This window comes from Choloepus didactylus, chromosome 21, assembly GCF_015220235.1.
Source record: "Choloepus didactylus isolate mChoDid1 chromosome 21, mChoDid1.pri, whole genome shotgun sequence".
Classification (NCBI taxonomy): domain Eukaryota; kingdom Metazoa; phylum Chordata; class Mammalia; order Pilosa; family Megalonychidae; genus Choloepus; species Choloepus didactylus.
In genome coordinates this window covers 15,484,023-15,495,308 of record NC_051327.1, presented here as the reverse complement: position 1 = coordinate 15,495,308, position 11,286 = coordinate 15,484,023, and positions in this window count along the sequence as shown.

Genomic DNA, 11,286 nt, shown 5'->3' with positions numbered 1-11,286 from the left:
CCTGCCCCTCCATGACCTGACACCTGGCCCTGCCTGTGAAGCTGGGAAGGCCAGGAGGGGGCCACACTCCTGTGGAGAGTGGAGCGGACAGTGCTGAGCAGGGAGAGAGGGGACAGAGCCAGAGGCTGGGGCCACTGCTGCACCTGGTCCACCCCCCCCCCCAACCAGGGTCAGACCCACAAGCCCCTTGGCCTAGTTCTGAGGGTGGAAATTCGAGGTCCTAGGCCAGAACCTTTACTGTTTCTTTAAAAAAAAAATTATATCTTGGATTCAATTCAAAATCATCTCCTACATTTAGTTGTCCTGTCTCTTACTTTCCTTTAATCCAGAACAGTCTCTTAGACTTTTTGTCTTCCTTGATCTCGATATTTTTGAGGAAAGAGGACAGTTGCTTTGTAGAATGTCCCTCGATTTGGGTTTGTCAGATGTTTTCCAAACAGGCGATGCATTTTTGGCAGGAGTGATAATAGGGGTGCTGTGTCTTCTGCTCAGAGTCTAAAAAAAATTCAACCAGTTGCAAATATTAAAACCTGATTTCTGGCTCCTTCCATGAACAAATAGCTGCGCTCTGGCCCTTGGGCCTGGGTTCCTGCAGGGCAGGGGCAGCTGGAGCTGGAGGGTGGGTGCCCCTGGCCAGGTGTCCTCACCTGGCCTGCCTGTCTCATCTGGGTAGACCACCGAGCCTAGAAAGGTGGGTTAGTGATCCAGGGTTTAGCTGGACAGCTGGAAGCTGTCCCCATCTGGGATCAAATCTCACTTAAGGTTTCTGAACACGCCGGCCCAAGAATGGGCAGTGGCTGCTGAGTGATCCGGGGTGGACATTGTCTGTCTCTGGTCGTCTCAAATGCTCTCCCGAGACTCCACCTGCCTCCTTTTCTTGCTGTTGTTCGATGCGGACACTAGGTGGCAGTGGTTCCCCATCAATAACCCGAGAACCCCAGGCGCCCTGAGGCCGGCTGCCGCCCTGGAGGACAGGCTGTCCTGGAGGGTAGGAGCCCTGAAATCAGCCAGCCCCGGGGTTTTAAACCCTTCCTTAGCCTTAGGATCCTTTCTTCTGAGATAGAAGTCACATGCCATAAAATGCACTCTTTTAAAGTGTAGGATTCAGTGGGTTTTAGCATATTCATCAGCCCCACTATCTCATTCCAGAACATTTTCACTCTAAGACTTTACATGGAAGGCGGATACAAAGGGGACTTTACACGGAAGGGTACGAGGGAGATTTTTTCCTATTGCCTTGACTGGGAAAAAGCTACATGTTGTGCAGAGCTGAGAATCTGGGGCCACTCACCCCCTTCCACGCATTAGATGAAGGAGGGGAAGCGGTGGAATGTACAGTAAACAGCTTTTTGCAGGCTCTCTGTGTGGCACCTCCCGGAGCACAGGGAGGAGACAGGGAGGGGCTGCACGGTGTGTATGTGTGAGTGAATCGAGAGAGATCCAATCCCACTCCAACTGTGGTGGGGAGATGGAAGACGCAATTAATTCACAATTTCTGACTATGCCAGGGGAGGTTAAAAATAGTCCATTCCAGCTGAAGATGAAGAGTGGGTACTTTATTGGATCATGAGTGCCACCACGAGTTGGGAAAATGTGATCCCTAAAGGGAGGTGAGTTTCCAGGAAAGAGGGACCCAGGGAGGCTTCTGGGGAGGTGCTCCTGGAGCTGCTGCTTGAAGCAAAGGCGGGGGGAGGCCGGGTAGAGCTGGGGTGCAGGGCCTGCGGCCTGAGCAAGCAGCAGGGGACTTCCGACGGCCACCAGGTGTCTCTCTTAGTACACAGAACCCATTTGTAGGCTCCTTGTTCTCAGTCTCCTGGACATGGGGCTGGAGAGCCCCCACCGGGCTGAAGGCCCCTTGGGGCTGCTTTGCTGCTGGGGAGGGGCCCAGAGCGTATGTTTATTGGTGTTTTTGTGGTGGGGGTGGGAATGGGAGCTGGATATGGCTCAGCCCCAAGTGCCTGAGCAGGGGAGCCGGCATCAGCCTCGCTCGCGGCAGGCCTCGTCCTGCAGAGATGCCGCCCTGTTTTAGCTCGTGATCTGGGTACCTGGCACCGCACCCCTCCCTTCAGTACCCACCTCCACGACTTGGGGGAGGATTAAATGCAATTGCACATGTGAGCTGCTTGGCATAGTGCTTGATGCTGTCAAATCTCAAGTCCTGGTGTTTGGCAGAAAAATCGTTATCCCAGGACCCCAAGGCTGCAGAGGGCCAAGTAGTACATCCTGGCCTTAGCTGGGAACACGAGTTTGGAAGGCAAAGGCTTTGTGGTACATCCACAATCAAAAGAATACATTTCGGACTCGACTGGGGTGTTCCTGGGCCAGGCGGGAAGAGGGGAAGGTAAACAGTTTTTCAGTCTAGATCCTTCTCCATGAGGCTGGAATGTTTCCCTCCAGAGTCCTGGCTGGGGCTAAGCACCTCCCCAGCCCTTCCACCCCTGTCTGCCTTCATCGGAAAGACTCGGTCTCCTGATTCCAGGGCTCGCTGAGCCAGATGGGGAGGGCTGCTGGCCATTCCTGCACCCCTCTTGTCTCCGTCCCCCCTGCCCTGAGGCCAGCCAGCTCGGTGGGGCGGGACGGGAGGTGATGTCTGTTTCTGTCTGTCCTCTAAAGACTCAGCTGTCTGTCTGCCCTGCTATGCCAGACAGAACTCCCGACAGCACCATGTGTATTTGTGTGTGTGTGTATTTATGCGTGTGTGTGTGTCTTTGTGTCTGTGTGTGCAGCAAACACTTACTGAGGGTGTAATATGTGCCAGGCACATAGAAGGCATCTAGAAGGTGTTGGGGTCCCAGCAGCAACAAGACAAACACAGGATCAGTTTCTAAGGAGTTTACAAACAAGTGGGGAGATGGACATTAAGCAAGTAGATAAATATATGAACCAGCATTTTTCAAGTGGTAATGGTGCTATGAAGAAAATAACATGAGAGGAATGTAAGAGAAGAACTGGGAGGGGAGGCAGAAATCACTTTAGATTGGGTGGCCAGAAGGAGGAGCTGTCGGAGTATGACCTAGTGGACGAGAAGCGGGCAGGTGGCAACCTGGGGGGAGATCAGAGGGAGCAGCACGTGCAAAGGCCCTGAGGTGGGAATGAGCTCGACAAGTGTGAAGCTGAAGGCCCGGCCGGTGTGGCTGGAGCACAGTGGACAAGGGGCGACTAGTGCTTGATGAGATCAGAGAAGTGACAGGGCCCGGTTCATATACGGCCTGTGGAGTAAAGAGTGTGGATTTTATTCTCGGGACATGGCAAAATCTGATTCACATGTGTGTGTTGTGCATGCGTGTGTGTGTGTGTGTGTTGGGGAGCATATGTGTTTATAAAAACAGCTGAGATTTATTGAGTGCTTGTTACGTACCAGTTACTGGGCTAAGCACTTTCACTATTATCTCAGTTATTCCCTGGGGCAGGTAGGTATAATTATTATCTTTGACCCTGTTTTATAGATGGAAAAACTGGGACATTGAGTCCTGGCTCCTCCCCTCCCCCCACCTCTCACTCCCTTGGTTGTTCTTTACCCTGAAGGCACTTCTTCTAAATGTGTGTGATGGTTTGACTGTATTATGTCCCCCAGGAAAAGCCATATTCTTTGATGCAATCTTATGGGGCAGATATATTAGTGGGGATTAAGTTGTAACCTTTGGATTAGGTTGTTTGTATAGAGATGCACCCCACCCAACTGTGAGTGATGACTCTAATTGGATAATTTCCATGGAGGTGTTCCCCTACCCATTTAGGGTGGGTCTAAATTAAATCACTGGAGCCATATAAATGAGTTGACAAACAGAAGGAACTCAGTGCAGCCGTGAGTGACATTTTGAAGAGGAGCTACAGCCAAGAGGGACACTTTGAAGAACACACAGAAGCTGAGAGAGAAGCTGCAGATGAGAGACAGTTTGAAGACAGCCGTTGAAAGCAGACTCTTACTCCAGAGAAGCTAGGAGAGGACAAAACACCCCAAGAGCAACTAAGAGTGACATTTTTGAGAAGCTGAAGCCTAGAGAGGAACATCCTGGGAGAAAGTCATTTTGAAACCAGAACTTGGAGCAGATGATGGCCACGTGCCTTCCCAGCTAACAGAGGTTTTCCAGACACCATTGACCATCTTCCAGTGAAAGTACCCGATTGCTGATGTGTTACCTTGGACACTTTATGGCCTTAAGACTGTAACTGTGTAACCAAAGAAACCCCCTTTTATAAAAGCCAATCCGTTTCTGGTGTTTTGCATTTCGGCAGCATTAGCAAACTAGAACAATATGTACCATCATCCTTGGGAAGATGAGCCTCGTCAAAGAAATAGTTGCATGGGACAATGTTAAACAGGTGAGGATGATTTTACTCAAAATTACGTGCAATAGGGAAGAGAGGGAGACCAGAAGGCTACCGCAATAAGAGAGAGAGGGCTCACTTCCACTGAAGGGGAGGGCAGGAGGGATTTAAGGACTGGGGTGAGCTAGTGGGAAAGTACTGGAGGGGAACGTCAAGCCATGGGGTTTGTCCACTACATGATGTTATCTCCCGAGTTTACTGTGGAGACCAGGTGGAATGTCTTCTCTCTGGATTCTGGAAAGGCCCAGGTGAGGGAGGTTAAGGGCCTAGAGTCAAGGAGAAGCCCTTCTAAAGTTTAGTCAAGCTAAGAAGTTAAGCTGCCTTGGTCAGCAACATAAACGATGGGGGATTTCTTAACCTAGACTATTTTCTGGGACCACAGAGTTTGGGTAAAATTCCACATTGTCAGCCTCAATGGTGTGATGGGGTTTTATGGGTTCTTTACATCGCAGCCCCTGGGTGGAGCTTGGGAAGGGGGTTCATCAAGCAGGAATGATGATTCAGGGCTCTGGGGAGGGCTCTCTGCTCCCAGCCTGCCCCCTCCCCTGACTCTGCATTCTGTGGGAGTCCTAGCAGGAACGGAGGGATTTGGCAGAACCGACTTCTTTTTCGCTGTTTTCCTGTGTGTCTTCTCCCCTCTGCTCTGCCAGCCCCTCGAGCACAGGACCATGTTATTGATCTTTGCATTTGCAGTATCCAGCCCTGTGCCCAGCAGGTAGCAGGTGCTCAATCAGTGTCCTGTGAATGTGGGGATGATGGATGAGTAAACGGAGGATCTTAGCCTGGGTTCCCTGGAGAGCAGAGCCTGAGATAAAGGCTCAAGTGTTTCTGCTTTAGGAGGGAGCATGATCCCAAGGAGCAGGGGAAGGGGCATGGGCAGCGAGGTAGGAGGGAGGTGGCCGACTTGAGCAGGCTGCTGAGCTGGCCACTGTTGGCTCACCAGCACGCATGATTGCTTGGTCTTGGAGTGGAGCTGGCACAGTGTCCTCCTTCTCAGGACAGCCCTGGGAGAGGAAGGGAGAAGAACGTGCCACTGGCTCCTGTTGGTCAGAGTCTTGCCCCACCTGGCATTAATGATCCCCACCGAGGTGGTCCATGCATGGGGCCCAGCCGTGTACAGGGTCTCGAGTCTCCCATGGCAACAGGGAAGCCCAGGTAAGGAAGGAAGAAGTGTGAGAGGCGTGAGGCTCATTGGATGGTGCCTCCTTGAAGTTGGTCTAATCCACGCAGGGTGGGTCACCAGAGCCAGCATAGCACCAAGGGTTGGGTGAGTCTTGGCAATGAGTCGGCCCAGAAGACGTGTCTCATGCACAAGGCATGTTGTGCTCATTTAGCAAACATTCAAGGCATGAACGACCCCTGAGGGCCGTTCAGTGGTACAAGACATGGTCCCAGGAGGCTGGAACAGGAGGGCAGGACAGGCAGAGGGGTCAGGACACAGGGTGTCAGAGTGTGAGGCCCATCACCGCCCTCTGGCAGCAGAAGTGTCCTGGAAGAGCTGGGAGTCAGATGGCCTGGCTGTGGGATGGGGCTCTGCCATTTCCTATCATTCAATTAGGTTCAGCATTGCCCTCTTCAGGGTCTAGTTTCTTATACTTCACATTGAATTATTTTCCCTAATAATATTTTCTCCATGAGCTGAGAAATTGGGATAGCATGAGAACTTTGGGCTTCTCTTCTGAAGCAAAAGCAGGATGGGGAAGCAAGTCTAGAAATGGGCGATGGAGAACCAACTTCATATGGATCACAGGTTTGCCAGCTATGTGGGGTGATATGGGGTCATGGAGCAACAAAGCTGGACAAGAGCTTGGCCTGAACTTGCCAGCTTACAGCTGGGGAAACTAAGGCCCATAGGTGGGAATGAGTTTGCTGGGCTCAGCTCTTCTCTCTTGGGGAGGAAGACTTTTCTTTGCTCCCATGGTGCTGCCAGGCTCTGTGTCTTGAATATACCGGGAAGAAGGTGAAGGATGAAGAGGATCCCTCAGACTGAAAGAAGCTTCCAGAAGACCTCAGAAGTACGGGGATCCTGGGTGCTGGGGAGGTGCAGACTGGCCTGCCTGCCAGAAGGACAGCAGCCTGCTAAGCTGGCAGACAGCAGACAAGGACCTCTGAGACTCTGTTTCCTCCTCTGTAAAAGGAGAGAGTTGGTCTGGAAAATAGCTAAGAACCCTTCTAGCTCTGACTTACTCTCTTTGCAGCTCTAATTCAGCATCACGGTCCCCACTTTTCTGTTGACTTGTCTGTCGCTCCCAGCTGCACTCCAGCCAGAGGGGATTTGAGAATTCCCGGAACTCTCTTGTCCTCAGTATCATTTATTTCCAGATCTATTTCCAGCTAAGAATTCCCTGTACCTGAGAGACTGGTGGTTTCTGGTACTGGGAAGACATGATCTAGGTTTATTTCCCCACATGTCTTTGGGAGCTTAATCTGATTTCCACCCAGCCTGAGCTCTTCACCATGAATCTGGGCAGATCAGTAGAATGTGCACTTTCCAGAGTCTTTGTGGACAGACGGTTCAGCTTCTGGGAGGGAATCAGAGGGGAAAGGGTGCATGTGTGTGTGCGTGTGTGTGCACGTTTGTGTGTGCTGTGTGTATGTGCATGCACATGCATGGTGTGTGCATGTGTCCACGTGTGCTTGCACACGTGTGCATGATTTGTGCATGTGTGTGCACGTGTGTATGCATGCGGTGTGTATCTGTGTGTGCATGCGTTTGCGTGTGCGTGTGAAATGGAGGTGGGTGGGCCTCCTGGGAAGGCCTGGAGAGTCCTGGGGATTTGACAACTCAATTTAAGTCCTCCCTGGGCCGCCTCCAGGCAGATCCCATTACTTGCCTCCAGCCCCTGGGGGACTTCAATTTGGATGGAAGAGAAGCTGGCTCTGTGGAGAGATGGAGCTTGACCCTTGAAATCAGACATTTGAAAGGCACTTTACATTTTCTTTGGGGCTTAGGAGGGTTTGCATCTCTGGGATGAGCTTAATGTGATTGCCTTGTTCCAGCATTGCCAGTTACGAGGCGCAGAAGCCCTGGGTCTGGCTCTTTCCCAGGAGCCCCTTGCCTCTGTCTGGAGCCTGCTCGCATGGGGTGTGGAAGGCAGGGGCCCTAAAAGCGAAAACTGAGTCGAGGGCTTGGGGGGTAGTTAGAATAGTTTCTACAGCAGGCCTCAGATAATGCAAACACGATTGTATGGAAAAGCAGGATACAGCTAACTTAGTTTTCTGCAGACCTGATTTGCAATACGCTTCCAATAGTAAATGTTAATTTTCTCACTCTGGTTGATGTATTTTGCACTGTCTGAATCTCAGGAACATTCTTCCATCTCTGGCTAATGGGACACTTGCTCACTGTAAGCTTTCAGGAGTTATGACGTCTCCTCCCAGCTATCTGCTCTGGAAACTTGGGAAATGGTTTCTCAGACATTGACTACATAAACAGTGGAGGCAAGAGGAGCTCACAAGCTCCTGCTTATTTGTGTGTCCCAGGGGCTGGCAATTCAGCCTGGTGTGGTGGAGTGTGACTTGGAGCCATGTTTAAACGTAGGACTGTCTGCTCTTGGTTAAATTCTGGAATATCCCTGTGCTGTGGTTTCTTGATCTATAAAAGTGATTCAATAGCAGGTCCTATGTTGTGTTTGTTGTATGGGTTTCTGAAGCTTAAATGAGCTAATATATGAGAAGAGCTGAGCTTAGTTTAAAGTCATCCCATAGGAAAAGGCTCAGTGAATGCTGGCTATTATTATTAGCTGTTATTTATTTACTGCTTTATTTATTTATTCCCCATCTCATTCCCAAAATACCTGAGATGGCTAATAAAATGAAAACATCACATTAAAATAAAAAATAGAGAAAAAAAATAAATCAGGGCAAAAGGAAAATAAAAGTGGAAGAGAAAGATGAGAGCAGAAAGAAAATGACAATATACAGGGATGCAGTAAAGTGGGGCTGGGGGTGGGGTGGGCTGCAGATTTGGCTCTGACTGTCCTGGTCGCTGTTGCAGCAGGGAAACATTGTCCGTGTCTGTGTGGCTAGCAGTTTAAGGGAGACAAGTGCCTTCACGAGCACACTTAGCAGAAGCGGGGTTAGAATCTGGCCTCTAGACTTCTGGTTTTGTGTTCCTTCCATCATTCCCTGTGACTGACCCCAAGTGACCCCCCAGCAGGTCGGCTCCTTTCCTTCAACCGCAGAGACCAAGTTGGCATGAACTCAGGGTGCGACGTGAGGCTGGAGGTGGAGGCCCAGCCCGAGGGGGCAAAGCAGGCCAGAGCCCTTCTCCTCAGGGGCTGGGGATGTCCCCACACGACCCCAGCTTGGTGGTTTGTCACCCTGCGACTTAGGCTCTTAGGCGGAATTGGATTCCACCTCTCAGGCTGGCTCTGCCTACGGCCTTACATTGGAATGTCTCTCGTTAGTACCGACCCCGGACGCCCCTGGGTGATTCCTGTGGGGCCTCCGTTGGGCTAGTTCTAGCTGAGGGGCTGAAAGATCTCCTCCTTACCCACCTGCAGGGTAGACACTGCCTCTTGGGGGATGCTCCCGGGCCCTGGAGTTTTCACTGAATTGTGGTTGTCGTTGTCATCACCATCCTCATCGTCATCCTCATCCTCATCATCCTCATTATCTTCATCTCTAACTTTACTGAGCACGTTACTATGTGCCTGGCACTGTGCTGGGTTGTGGCGGACACAATTCAACACCCATCCCACAGATATTTCTGGATGCCTACCTTGTTGCCCAGCAGTGGACAGGACAGTTGGGGTCCTGCCCTCATGGAATCTTCTCTCTGGCTGGGAGGTAGGCATCGGATAGATGGATGGTAACTCTGTAATACACGGCCAGGTGACGTCAGTAATAGGAAGAGAAGGGCAGCACGGTGGGGTGGGGGAGAGCGATGGACGGCTGCGATGCTACTTAGACAAGGTGTTTCCTGCATGAAGTGAGGATGGGTATTCTGGGCAGAGGATATGGCAGGTGCAAAGGCCCTGGGAGAAGAATGTGCTTGGTCTGTTTGAGAAACAACGAGCGAATCGGCCAGGGTGATGCTTCTCCTCATTTCACAGATGGGGGAGCAGAGAGATGAAATAGCTTTCCCACGATCCCAGAGGGCATAATCACCAGAGCCAGAAGACAAACCCAGAAAAACTTAAGGAGGAATGATGGTTGAGAGTGGCTCAAGGAGAAGGATGGTGAGACAAACAGGTGAGACAGACAGTTTGCGTGGGAGACAGAGGAAGGACCTGGGCGAGGAAGAGGAGGTGGAGGAGGGTAAGGGAGAGGGTGGGGAGCTATAGAAAAGAAGAGGCTGGGAAGCAACCAGAAAATGTGGGTGAGGGGACAGCCTCGTGCTAAGGCCCCAGCTGGCTCCCACTGGGAGTTCACAGGAAGTAGAAATCTAATCCTTGGCCAGGACTGTGGGGGCCAACTGGGAGCAGAGCCTGGAATGGAGACACACCTTGTGCCATGAGCTACTCTGGAGAGCATGGTTCTTTCTGGAATACTGCAGAAATGCCCTGTGGTGTCAAGGATGGAGAAGGACCTGTAGGTTCTGGTTCTTTGGCCCCAACCCCCTTCAATATGCATATTTGGGGCAGCCAGGAGGCCAGGGAACTTCAGTCATGCCTAGGGGTGGGGTGGAATGTTGGTTGGTTAGTTGGGATTTAAACCCAGATCCATCCACTGAACACAGATTTGTTGAGCCCCTCCTGTGTGGTCTTCGTACTTATTCTTCAAAGCAGGATACTGTTATCCCCATTTTCACAGAGGAGAAGACTGAGGCTCAGGAGAAGATCAGTAACTTGGACACAAGGTGTCGGCACCACCAGAACTCAGGTGTCCACAGTTCATCCAGACTCTTGCCATCAGACCACGGTGCAGACACCCAGCAGAAGTCAATTTACAACAAAAAGCCACCATCTGGCATGGGGTGGTGATTCTTAGGAAAGAAATGAAGATGTTAGAGCAGGGACAGCGCACCGGGAGTGGGAGTGACCCGGGTAGACTTCATGGAGGAAGAGGACTCAGAGGGATCCTCGAGTGGGCCTAGAGAGAAGACATCGTCTCTGGAAAAGCCATCCTGTTCCTTTGACTGTCACTGGTCAACTACAGAGATGTGTTTTGAGCAACGGCACATGGGAATTTCTGGCTGATCATGTCATGTCCACTGAAGTGTAGACAAGACAATGACTTAAGAGAAAACCATGTTCCCTGAATAGAACTCTCTAGCAGATAAAGGGCAGCCATCAGCAGAATTTTCAGCCTTGGTCCCAGGACTCCACCTTCTTCCGTGACTTGTGCCTCAGCATGAATTCTTCCTGTGGGTGAGAACCTGTTGGCCCTAGCCCAAAGTTTGTCCTGGGAGGTGAGGGTCTGGGCAGAGTAGAGGACTTCCCTGGTTGAACGTCCTCCTTCTGTGAATCTTGGGGTCTGTGATGATGAGGATCTGTGGTTCCTGAGAGGTTGGGGATTCTCCTAAAGGGAGTCCCATGAGGTTGGGGTCTGAACAGCTACTCCAGCAGACAGGAGCCCTCCTTGGGTTCTGACATAACCTACTCAAAGCCGACCACCTTCCACAGGAAGAAGACGTCTGAGGTCAAACGCGGGATGTAGAATTATCTCATAAGCTCTAAGCGGGTAGAGGCGTTCATGCTTCCACTCACTATGGAATACTAGATATCCCAAGGGGGAGCTGGCCTTGCCTGGACATGCCCTCTCCCATCCCCTTAGCTCCAGCTTTTCTTCCGTGAGTCCCGAGAGACGCTCAGTGCTCCCACTGAGGCCGGGCCCTTCAGTCCCATCGCCCGACCAGACCCCCAGGCTAAGCCCCGACGGCAGGGCCTTTCTGCTCCTCTCTGTGCCTGGAGCCCTTTCCTGGGCCCCCTGTGCAGGCCCAGGCCACAGGAAGGGGACATCCTGTGCTGCCTCCTCCCTGGGGTGGGGGTTCTGATCAATAACACTTCTCAG